Below are 10,765 nucleotides of genomic sequence, written 5' to 3'. Positions count from 1 at the left end.
TCAAATGTGCCGTAACGAGCAAACTGAGACATGTCTACTTGATACTCGTGTCTGCGGCTGATGACCACTGAGGGAAGTTCATCGCAGGCTAGAAACACGCTGTTCACAAACCTCTTTCTGGCATCTGAATACACGGCATGGCCTTCGTCCAACACACGGTTAAGATCTGCTCTGGTAATAAATTCATCCTCGTGTAAGAATGACAGGAAAACCAAACTGTTAGCCATACATTGCTGATTACGGTACTTTCCATACCTAGGAGAAGCCTGGCTTCAGGCTGCACAGATGCTACTCACTCGTGGATGACTTTCACTGTTTGTAACCTGTACATGAGACTGTACTGGAGCTTGTCCATCATGCTGTGTTTGTTCAGTTAGCTGGGGTTCAGTTTGGATTACCTGCATAACTTCAGGCTCTGGGACAGACACTGAGGGAACACCTCTCTTTACCACATCTGCATAAGACACTGTGGCTGTCTGAACACTGCTCTGCACTTCTGTGCTGGGAAAAGTTGAAGCACACACCTTTACCTGCTCACTGCTCTGAGAAACATTCACCTGTTCTTTCTCCTTCTGACGTCTAAGCTTCTGGGACTGTGACCTTTGACCTTTTCTTGGCATTTTGCTGAAGTACAACCTGGAGCTTATGTGGTAATACACAAATGTAAACAAAACTCAACCTTGAAACACAGAAAAACGTAAAACTCCTCAAGTTACTGTTAAATCTGAGAAATGTACTATTATACTACTTTAAAATGTTTTTATGAATATATAAATAGACGTTAAGCTGATTTGTACTCCAAACTCAAAATAAAGGAAATTCAAAGTTCTCTGGAAACAATTTGGTCCGTTTTATTGTAGCTCTTTTAGAAACTGTATAATTTTACTTATATTTTTTTTAACCAGACTGGTAAATAATTACAACTTATGTAAAATGATATGCAGAATAAATCTCAACAATCAACAGGCTATAATAAAAATCTTAGCTCTTAGGGGAGTTTATGTAAATCTTTCAGATATCTAAAATTTAAATCAAATATATGGAGCTTTGGTGGTGTGGTGATAAGATGACAGGCGATGAGGATTCTTCAGCTGGATGTTCTGCAGCAGTCAGAAAACAGGAAGTCTGGGTCCTCAGGCGCTTCTCGATGACAATACTAACTGAATACTTACACTGAGTGACAAAATGGGTTTGTCCTTAAATAATAATACTATAAACTTGCAGTCAAATGTTATAGCCAATGAAATAGACTAAGACTGGATCTAATTTATTATTTATCTGAATGTATGTTTTACAAAATAACCAGATTATCTTATTACAAATAAACTTATAAAAAGGTGATATTATATACAATTGATCAAAGTAAGCCAAACTAGCAGTCCAAACTAAAGTCTAATGCAAAATTAAAATGACAAATGTAGGGCTGTGTAAGTAGTTTCTACTATAAGTTCTACTGTACTGTAATTCTACTACCGTATATTCAACTTGTAATTTCCAGCAAAATGACTGAATGTGAGAGAGCTTAATGACAGGAAAGAAGGAGCAGTGAGAGCAGAGATCTCTCAGAATTCTGTATAGAGCAAGTACTGGTAACTTGGATTTCTGAAAACTTGGATTCTCAAATTAGATAGAGCAGTAGAGATAGAGGGATACAAGATGGAATGGCTGTCAAATTAGATAGAGCAGTAGAGATAGAGGGATACAAGATGGAATGGCTGTCAAATTAGATAGAGCAGTAGAGATAGAGGGATACAAGATGGAATGGCTGTCAAATTAGATAGAGCAGTAGAGATAGAGGGATACAAGATGGAATGGCTGTCAAATTAGATAGAGTTGGGAGAGTGATAGGATAGACAGAATTGCTTATAATGATAGAGAGAGAGGATCTTCTGCAGCAGGTCACCTGTAAGACACAAAAGGCCTGGAATTAGTCGTATTTCCAATATGCTTGGATTTACCATATTCTTCAGACTATATGGCACACCTAAAATCCTGTCATTTTCTCAAAAACATACAATGTGCCTAATGTATCGATTCTGGTTATGCTTACTGACCTCGAACGGGATTTCTGTGGTACACAGCGCTCAAAATTCTGTCAAATATTTTAGTAAGACTTCATAAGCTACAAAGCTACGCTGCTTGATGTATTGTCAGAGCATTATGGCTACCATAGTCAGGACCCTCGGAGAGTAATTTGTACGGTGCTTCAACATAACATTATGGTGTGTGTACAAGGACCTGGCACGTGCTAAGAGACATGCTTATGAAGCAGATTTCAAATTGATCAACCCATGAAGAGTTTGATGGATTTGTGGATGAGGAATGAACTGAAAAAGTGAGTGTATTGTTCTGTATTTTATGTGTTACAACTGAACAGTGTTGAGAGTTGTTTGTGATTGACTTGAATAAAGTTTGACTTATCTGACTGTTTTGTTTGGCTTAATCTGCCTTAAAAACAGACTTGTTTATTGACGTTATGCCTTATAATTTCAAAAATACAGTACATGTAGGGCTTTAAATACTAAAGAGTTCTACAGTAAATTATTGGACTGAACAGAATGACAATGTTTAACAAATGATGGTGGAACTGTTATAAGGACATTTTTACATTCTATTAAAACAATAAACTAAGTCTATAAACTCAAACCAAGACGTGCTGCTACAGTAACTTACTGTAAATATTATATGGTCCAAATAAACCCGCACACTGAGGTTACAGCAGACAGTTTCAGGCCTCCTGCTTTAAACACTTTATATCCATTAAACTCAAAATTATTTATTGACTGGCCAAAAAGAACACAAACTTTCTCACATTTGCCTAAAAACATCTTGATGATCAGCAAGAGCTGTGAAATGATTTCAAAACACTATTTTGTACCTTAATTAAGACAACTGAAATTCAAACAGCAGTCGCTTTCTAAGATATCGGATTTGTGCCGTTCACACTGTCATACCATGATACCATCACTGATACCAACATGACAAAAAAATCTGATTTGATGCGCTTTCGCCTGCAGTGTGAACGTAGCCTTAGTCACTCAGGCAAAATACTTCTAGCGTTTTGACTTCATGCTAATTCATAAGTGGAATGAGAGAGAAAATAAAAATCGATAGCTGTGGTGCTCTTAAGTGTTTAAGGTACCGCCTATACTCACACTTAAATCCACAAACATAAGGAGAAATCGAACAACTGCATAAAGATCTCTCTGACATTTAACTATGTTTGGACTTGATAAGCCATCAAAAATTAAAATCAGACATTAATGGGCTATTAAACTTCATTGACATTTTCAGGGGCAGTCAGTGGTCCCTGTGTGGGGCTTTGCTGCTACAGATTCTAAATCCTGACTATTTGTCTTTGCCCATGAGTGAAGGGCAAGATAACACAAATAGCCAAACTACTGTAAGTAAATTACTAAACATTACCATTACTGTCTACTTACCAGCAAAGGCAAAGCCAAAGATCTGTTCACTCTGTGTAACAAAAGACAAAGAACAAAAATACAGGCTCAGACAACTCCAATCAGCATTAGACAACAACAACTCTCCTCTGTTTTCTTTTTCCGCACCCTAATAAAGATGATCATCTTCATAAAGGTAATATGTAGTTTTATCCATTTGCAATAAGCCACACAAGTTTCTGAGTCATGTAATGCTCCAAAATTTAGGTTCAGTTACATAAGAGAGTAGATATTGTAACCAATGATTTGCTTCACCTAGCCTAGCACTGCACACTTTATCAAATGGTGATGTCACAATTTAAAAGTAGGCAACAATCACAAATGATAGCTTGTATGGAATGTTTGTAGGCTTTAACATTTGAGGTGGCCTGCATTCAAATTCTATTGACACAATAAAAACAAACACTCTATAAACTTACACCAAGATGTGCTGCTACAATAACTTACTGTAAATATTATATGGTCCAACAAAACCAACACACTGAGGTTAGAGCAGACAGTTTCAGGCCACTCTGTATGTATTTTGGCAAAATGAGAAATTTGGAGACAGCAGTTTCTACATATTTCAGTCATATTTGGGGCATGTTTGATACACAGCAATAAGCACTCCACTAAATCTATGATAAACTTATCATAGCTGATATTAAGGCCTAATTAGCTAAATTTAGTATGATGATAATTTCTTTGTAGATCATTTCATGATAAAAAAACCAAACAAACAGAAGTGAGTGCTGTATCTGAGCTGTTCCATGTAAGATCTTTGCTGGATATTCCCACATTTCTTAAACAAACAAACAAACAAACATACATGACTTTCAGACACAGTTCATCTTTTGTAAATTAGGCCAGGATTATTTTCAAAAAACAGCCTTGATAAAATATCAGGCCACTATAAAATTTCTTATGTTTATGTTTTCATCCCACCTATATTTTGCAAGTCATTATGACAAATTACAAAAAGCAGTTTTCAGGCAGTGATTTAAGGGAAGAAGCTTTTGAAATCCACAATGCCCTACCACCAGTGGTCTCAAACTCTGGTCCTTAAGGCCTGGTGTCCAGAAACTTTTGTATGTGTCCCTGTTGCAACACACCTGCATAACATTAGTAGGTCATTAGCAAAACTCTACAGAACCTGACTGCATGCTGAGGTGGTAATTCGGCCATTTGATTCATGTTATAGCAGCTCATGAGTGAATGAACATGATGTAATGAAAGTACTTTTAGAAGTACATTTTTCCAAACACTTAAATTACTTCAATTTTAGTAGTCTTAGGGGATGCCACTTCAGTATATAGTGAAATTCTATACTCTTACTAATGACCTACAAATGTTATTCAGGTGTTTTGTAACAGGGACACGTGGAAAAGCTTCAGGACACCGGCCCTTGAAGAGTGGAGTTTGAGACCCCTGCCCTATGTGAATATTTAATTGTCCCTAAACTGCTAGTCATGAGCTGCTCTAATGTGAAACAAACAGATATAGTTCTGTAAAGGTTTACAAAGAGATTTCTAAGGATTTGGAGACCCCAGAAAACAAAAACCCTCCCAGATGTTGTAGCTGAACAGGCAAAAACAAGTTGCCTAATAATATCTCGATGATAACCAAGAGCTGTGCTGACTAACTGCACTAAACTGAATCATCTATAGTGAGAGAAAAACACCAGCATTAAAGTCAAACATGGTGCTGTTACTGTGATGTCCCAGAGTTCCTTTACTACTTTAGGACCTTCAAGACCATCAACTCATCAGGTCCTGGGCTTAAGTTTAATCACACTTAGGATCTGAAGCACACAAGCAAGTCCAATTGAATGAATAAAACAAAACTTTTGGTATAAACTAATCAGTCTGGACTTTAATGAAATTAAGATACTTGGTATGACTTGAAAACCCTATATTGGGCCTTAATTAAGACTTTTTTCTTTTTTTGCCTGTCCTGTTTGGATCTAATTAAGACAATTCTGAAATTATAGTGGACCAAAATCAACCAGTGATGTAAACCAGTCATTACCAGTTATTGTAAATGCTTGATGGTAATTGTTGCTATCAGGGCTTTCACAGCTGGGTATTAGAGACCAACATGTTTTTACATTAGACCAGGTTGTTCTGGTTCAAAAATGAAATCATCACTTTAAAACTGCTTTTTGTATTTATCCAGGTCATCCTTGTTAGATGATTTGAAACATGTGAAAAAAGCATAAACAAAATAAATCTGCAAGGAAGAAAGACCTTTCTCAGCACTGTACCGCAGACAAAACCTTTACTTACCAGACTTGCGACGACCAGATCTGTATCCTAGAGAAAGGAAACAACACATCAGATCACTGTTTAATGACTTACACTGTTGAACCTCTTCACACACAATCCAATTTACTGTGAGATGAAATAACTAGTCAAATCCTCAATTTCTTCAAGCCTTTATGAACTCACTGTAGTCTGAAGAGGACAAACTTTAGTTAGAGAGTCTCATATGGCGATAACATGTGTAATAAAGGCATGCATACTACAGAAGTGCAAAGAAGAGGCACCAATATTTGTTGGTACAGATTATGGCTTTTTAGCTCCATCATTTTCTATCACAAGTCAGTGCTTAATAAAGTGTGGAAAAACCACAACTGTTAGAATCAACGGAAAACCTCATCAGGTTTTAGTTCTGACCTGAATATGTAAATCCTAAAATACATGTAAATTTTGACATGTCATAGTAACAACAGTGGCACGCCATTTTTGCAATTACAAAAATTATAATAAAAAGTCCTTCCATTGTACCTGTTGGCAGGAATCTTTTTGTATTTTGCAATATTTCCCTTTTATATATAATTTTCAAACACATTGTATCAAGCAAATTATTAAGAAACTGATTTAAACTTAGTGTATATAAATTACACACCGGCTTTAACATACACAACATTGCCTACTCACAACTCTGGTTCTCTGAGTTTTTTATTATTGCTTAAATGTTTAACCTACCACTTCTATTCACTCAGGCAAAAATACTTCCATAGTGGTCTGACTTTAATGTAATACATAAGCAGAATATGAGTGAAGATATAAATCAACAACTGTGGTGCTCTTAAGTGTTTAAGCTACCACTTACACTAACTCACCTAAAATGCGTTCATAGTTGTGTCTGCTACGTAAATCCACAAACAAACGGACAACACGAACAACTGTATAAAAACAGTTGTTCGTGTTGAAACATAAAAATCAGACACAAATGGCCTATTAAGCTTCAGGGACAGTCAGAGGTCATGTGTGGGGCCTTGCTGCTACAAGGTATAAATTCTGACCATTTGGTTTTGCCCATCAGTAAATGGTAATGTCACAAAAACCAAACTATGTTAGGTAAGTTGCTAAACATGTTACACAGTGACAATTTCATATTGCTGCAGTTACAATTGCTGCTTACTTACCAGCAAAGGCAAAACCGAAGTTCTGTTTCACTCTGTAACAAAAGAACAAAAATACAGAATCAGACAACTGAAATCAGCATCAGAGTCAATACTGCATCACAATCTGTAGTGAAAAAAAAAAAAATCAGTTAAATTCTTTGTTTACAACAGCTTTACTATAAACACCCCATCTTCTCTTTCTGCACCTTATTAAAGATTTCCGTCTTTATTAAGGTGATGTGTCGTTTTATCAATCTGCAATAAGCCACAGAAATGTCTCATTAACGTAAAGCTCTAATACTTTGGTACTATTACATAACACAGCAGATACCACAAGCAATGATTTGCTCGCACTGCACACTTGATCAAATGATAACATCACAGTTTCAAAGCATGCAACAATCACAAATGATACTTGATACTATAAATGCTTGATGGTAGTTCTTGCTATCAGGGCTTCCACAGCTGGGTATTAGAGACCAGCATGTTCTCACATTAGAACAGATAGCTCTGGTTTGGTTTTCTCTGCTTCATACGTGAAATCATCACTTTAAAAATGCTTTTTTGTATTTATTCATATCATCCCTGTTAGATGATTCAATTCAATTTCAATTTTATTTATATAGCGCCAAATCACAACAAAAGTCGCCTCAAGGCGCTTTATATTGTACAGTAGATAGCACAATAATAAATACAGAGAAAAGCCCAACAATCATATGACCCCTATGAGCAAGCACTTTGGCGACAGTGGGAAGGAAAACTCCCTTTAACAGGAAGAAACCTCCGCAGAACCAGGCTCAGGGAGGGGGCCATCTGCTGCGACCGGTTGGGGTGAAGAAGGAAAACAGGATAAAGACATGCTGTGGAAGAGAGACAGAGATTAATAACAGATATGATTCGATGCAGAGAGGTCTATTAACACATAGTGAGTGAGAAAGGTGAGTGGAAGGAAAAACTCAATGCATCATGGGAATTCCCGGCAGCCTCACGTCTATTGCAGCATAACTAAGGGAGGATTCAGGGTCACCTGGTCCAGCCCTAACTATATGCTTTAGCAAAAGGAAAGTTTTAAGCCTAATCTTGAAAGTAGAGATAGTGTCTGTCTCCGAATCCAAACTGGAAGCTGGTTCCACAGAAGAGGGGCCTGAAAACTGAAGGCTCTGCCTCCCATTCTACTTTTAAATACTCTAGGAACAACAAGTAAGCCTGCAGAGCGAGAGCGAAGTGCTCTAATGGGGTGATATGGTACTACAAGGTCATTAAGATAAGATGGGGCCTGATTATTTAAGACTTTGTATGTGAGGAGCAGGATTTTGAATTCAATTCTGGATTTAACAGGAAGCCAATGAAGGGAAGCCAAAACAGGAGAAATATGCTCTCTCTTTCTAGTCCCTGTCAGTACCCTTGCTGCAGCATTTTGGATCAGCTGAAGGCTTTTCAGTGAGTTTTTAGGACATCCTGATAAATGATGTAAAGATGATTTGAAACATGTGACAAAAAAGCATGAACAAAATAAATCTGCAAGGAAGAAAGACTTTTCCCAGCACTGTACCTCAGACAAAATGAACTCACTTTAGTCTAAAGAGGGCAAAATTTAATTGCAGAGTCTCAAATGGCCTTAACATGTGTAATAAAAACAATAATTACTACAGAAATGCTTTGATAAGCCTTTAAAATTAAAATTAGACATAAATGGCCTATTAAACTTAAGGGACATTTTTAGGGACACTCAGAGGTCTAGTGGGGGGGCTTTACTGTTTATAAATCCTAAATGTGTTTTTGCCCATCAGCAAATGGCAAGATATCACAAAAAGCCAAACTATTGTATATAAATTGCTAAACATGTTACACAATCCCAATTTCATATTGCTTCAGTTACAATCACTGTTTACTTACCAGCACAGGCAAAACCAAGCTTTATTTCACTCTGTGTAACAAAAGACAAAAAACAAAAATACAGGATCAGAAAACTCAAATCAGCATCAATACTGCATCACTCTCTGTTGTCAAAAAGATTCACTAAACGTCTTTGTTTACTACAGCTGGAATACAAACAACAACAACTCTCCTCTGTTTTCTTTGGTCTACATCTCATTTAAGATTGCAATAACACTCATACATGAAAAACTGCACGATATATTTTTAAGGCTTTAATATTTGAGGTGGTCTGCATTCAAATTCTACTTCCTAAAATATTATCAACTGCACATAGTATCATTAAATATGCTGTAGTTTTAAAATAAATATCTATGTACCATTCTAATAATAATATACTGCCATATTTTATTTATGTGAAGGTGGGCTGTTGTTTATTTCATTAATTTTCCACAAAGTGAGAATTTAAACTGTGCTGCAGATTTAGGTTGGCACAAACAAGCCTTTGTTAAACAGTTCTTGAAAATTAAAGTCTCCTGTTTAGGAGTTCTTATTATTCTTGAGCTATGTACACAGGTACTTTTGAAAATGGAGATTTTTCTATGCGTTTGCACCTTTCGTCCACACTTAAACGGCGTTTTCGGTGACTGAAAACGGAGATTTCTAAACACGCTTGCCAGGATATTTTCGAAAACTCCGTTTTTGCATTTATGTGTGGACGAGAAAAACGGAGAAAACGCAGCGACAAAGATGTGCGCCTTTTTTGACGTCACACTGTGCGCCACGTTATTGTTTCGGTGAAATGCATTTCTACAATACGGTTACTGTTAATTGTACTCTCTGCAGTGTTTAAATGCTTACATATACACACACAGTTACTGTCCCCCCACACATATGACTCGGTTCTGCTTTTATGCCCCATCTTTGTTTGCTATTTCCCACCGAGGCTTCTAGACTTCTGATTGGCCAACATTTCTACACGGTTAGGAATATATCGCCACCTGTTGCGTTGGCATGTTCCTAGCAGAGTTTTCCTTCATTTCTGCATTTACGTGTGGATGGGATTGTTTTTTAAAACGAAAACGGAAAGTCTCAGTTTTCAAAAATACCCGTGTATGTGGGGACATTTCTCCCCCCCTCCTTTCTCTTAATTAACCCACAAGACCTGGACAAACGTGACTCTTTTTCTCCCGTGTTCGATCAGAGGCGGTAAAATGGCTCCTTTGATCTTGCCAACAGCTGAAACTGAATCTAAGATGGCGGTTCGTTAAAAACTTTACAGCATAAAGAATGAGGCTGTTTTAACCAACTGATTTGTGAAGAGAACTAACTGCACCTTATTTAACAGACTGAAAAACACGAACACACCAAATGTAATTAATAAAACAACACAATAACCGTGGTTTACAGTCAAATGAATTATCTTCATTTCACACTGGGCTCATAAGAACGCTAGTCGTTAGCATTGGGTTGTTAGCGTTAGCTCATCAAACACTGCTTTTACATACAAAAATGACAATTTTTCACTAAAAAGCAACCATTGTGTTACTTTAACATGAGTTATACCTCGGCTGGCTTTATAAATCACTAACAAGAACTTGTTAAATCGCGCAAACAGAGTATAGACATTTAGGAGAGGAGAGGAGAAGCAGAGGCGCAGCACTCACCGAGAGCGGACTCAACGAAGTGTGCGGAAAGGCAGTCAGGTAAAAGATGAGGCGTTCACGGGTAGTAGGAAATTCCAGTATTACACACAATGGGCATTGTAAACATCAAAAATGTAGGTAATTTTAAATATTTTATACAATATTTATTTGCTACAGAAAAAAACTAGCAGAACTTTAATTCTATAAGTTGAATAAATATTATTAGAAGGCTCTTCTCCTGAACACCAACACCAAATAGCTGGTGATAGAGTTCACCAGACCTAAAAAACCAAACCAAAAAACAACCAGTCCAGGACAGTCTGCAAAGATGTTTTAAAGACAATATATTTATTTATATATATATATATATATATATATATATATATATATATATA

General features: G+C 36.8%; 1 long non-coding RNA gene across 1 annotated transcript; it reads right to left on the bottom strand.

Annotated features, from left to right (window-relative positions):
• Positions 1–397: 397 nt before the first annotated feature.
• Positions 398–8,778, bottom strand: LOC120433269. Its single transcript, XR_005608449.1, has 6 exons — positions 8,746–8,778; positions 7,056–7,104; positions 6,871–6,902; positions 5,726–5,752; positions 3,444–3,474; positions 398–1,903 (listed from the first exon to the last, which is right to left on the bottom strand). It is a non-coding gene; the product is annotated as an uncharacterized LOC120433269 (long non-coding RNA).
• Between the last annotated feature and the right edge of the window lie 1,987 nt (positions 8,779–10,765).

Source organism: Oreochromis aureus, linkage group 1 (assembly GCF_013358895.1).
Source record: "Oreochromis aureus strain Israel breed Guangdong linkage group 1, ZZ_aureus, whole genome shotgun sequence".
In the NCBI taxonomy this organism is placed as follows: Eukaryota; Metazoa; Chordata; class Actinopteri; order Cichliformes; family Cichlidae; genus Oreochromis; species Oreochromis aureus.
This window is presented reverse-complemented; position numbering and strand designations above follow the sequence as displayed.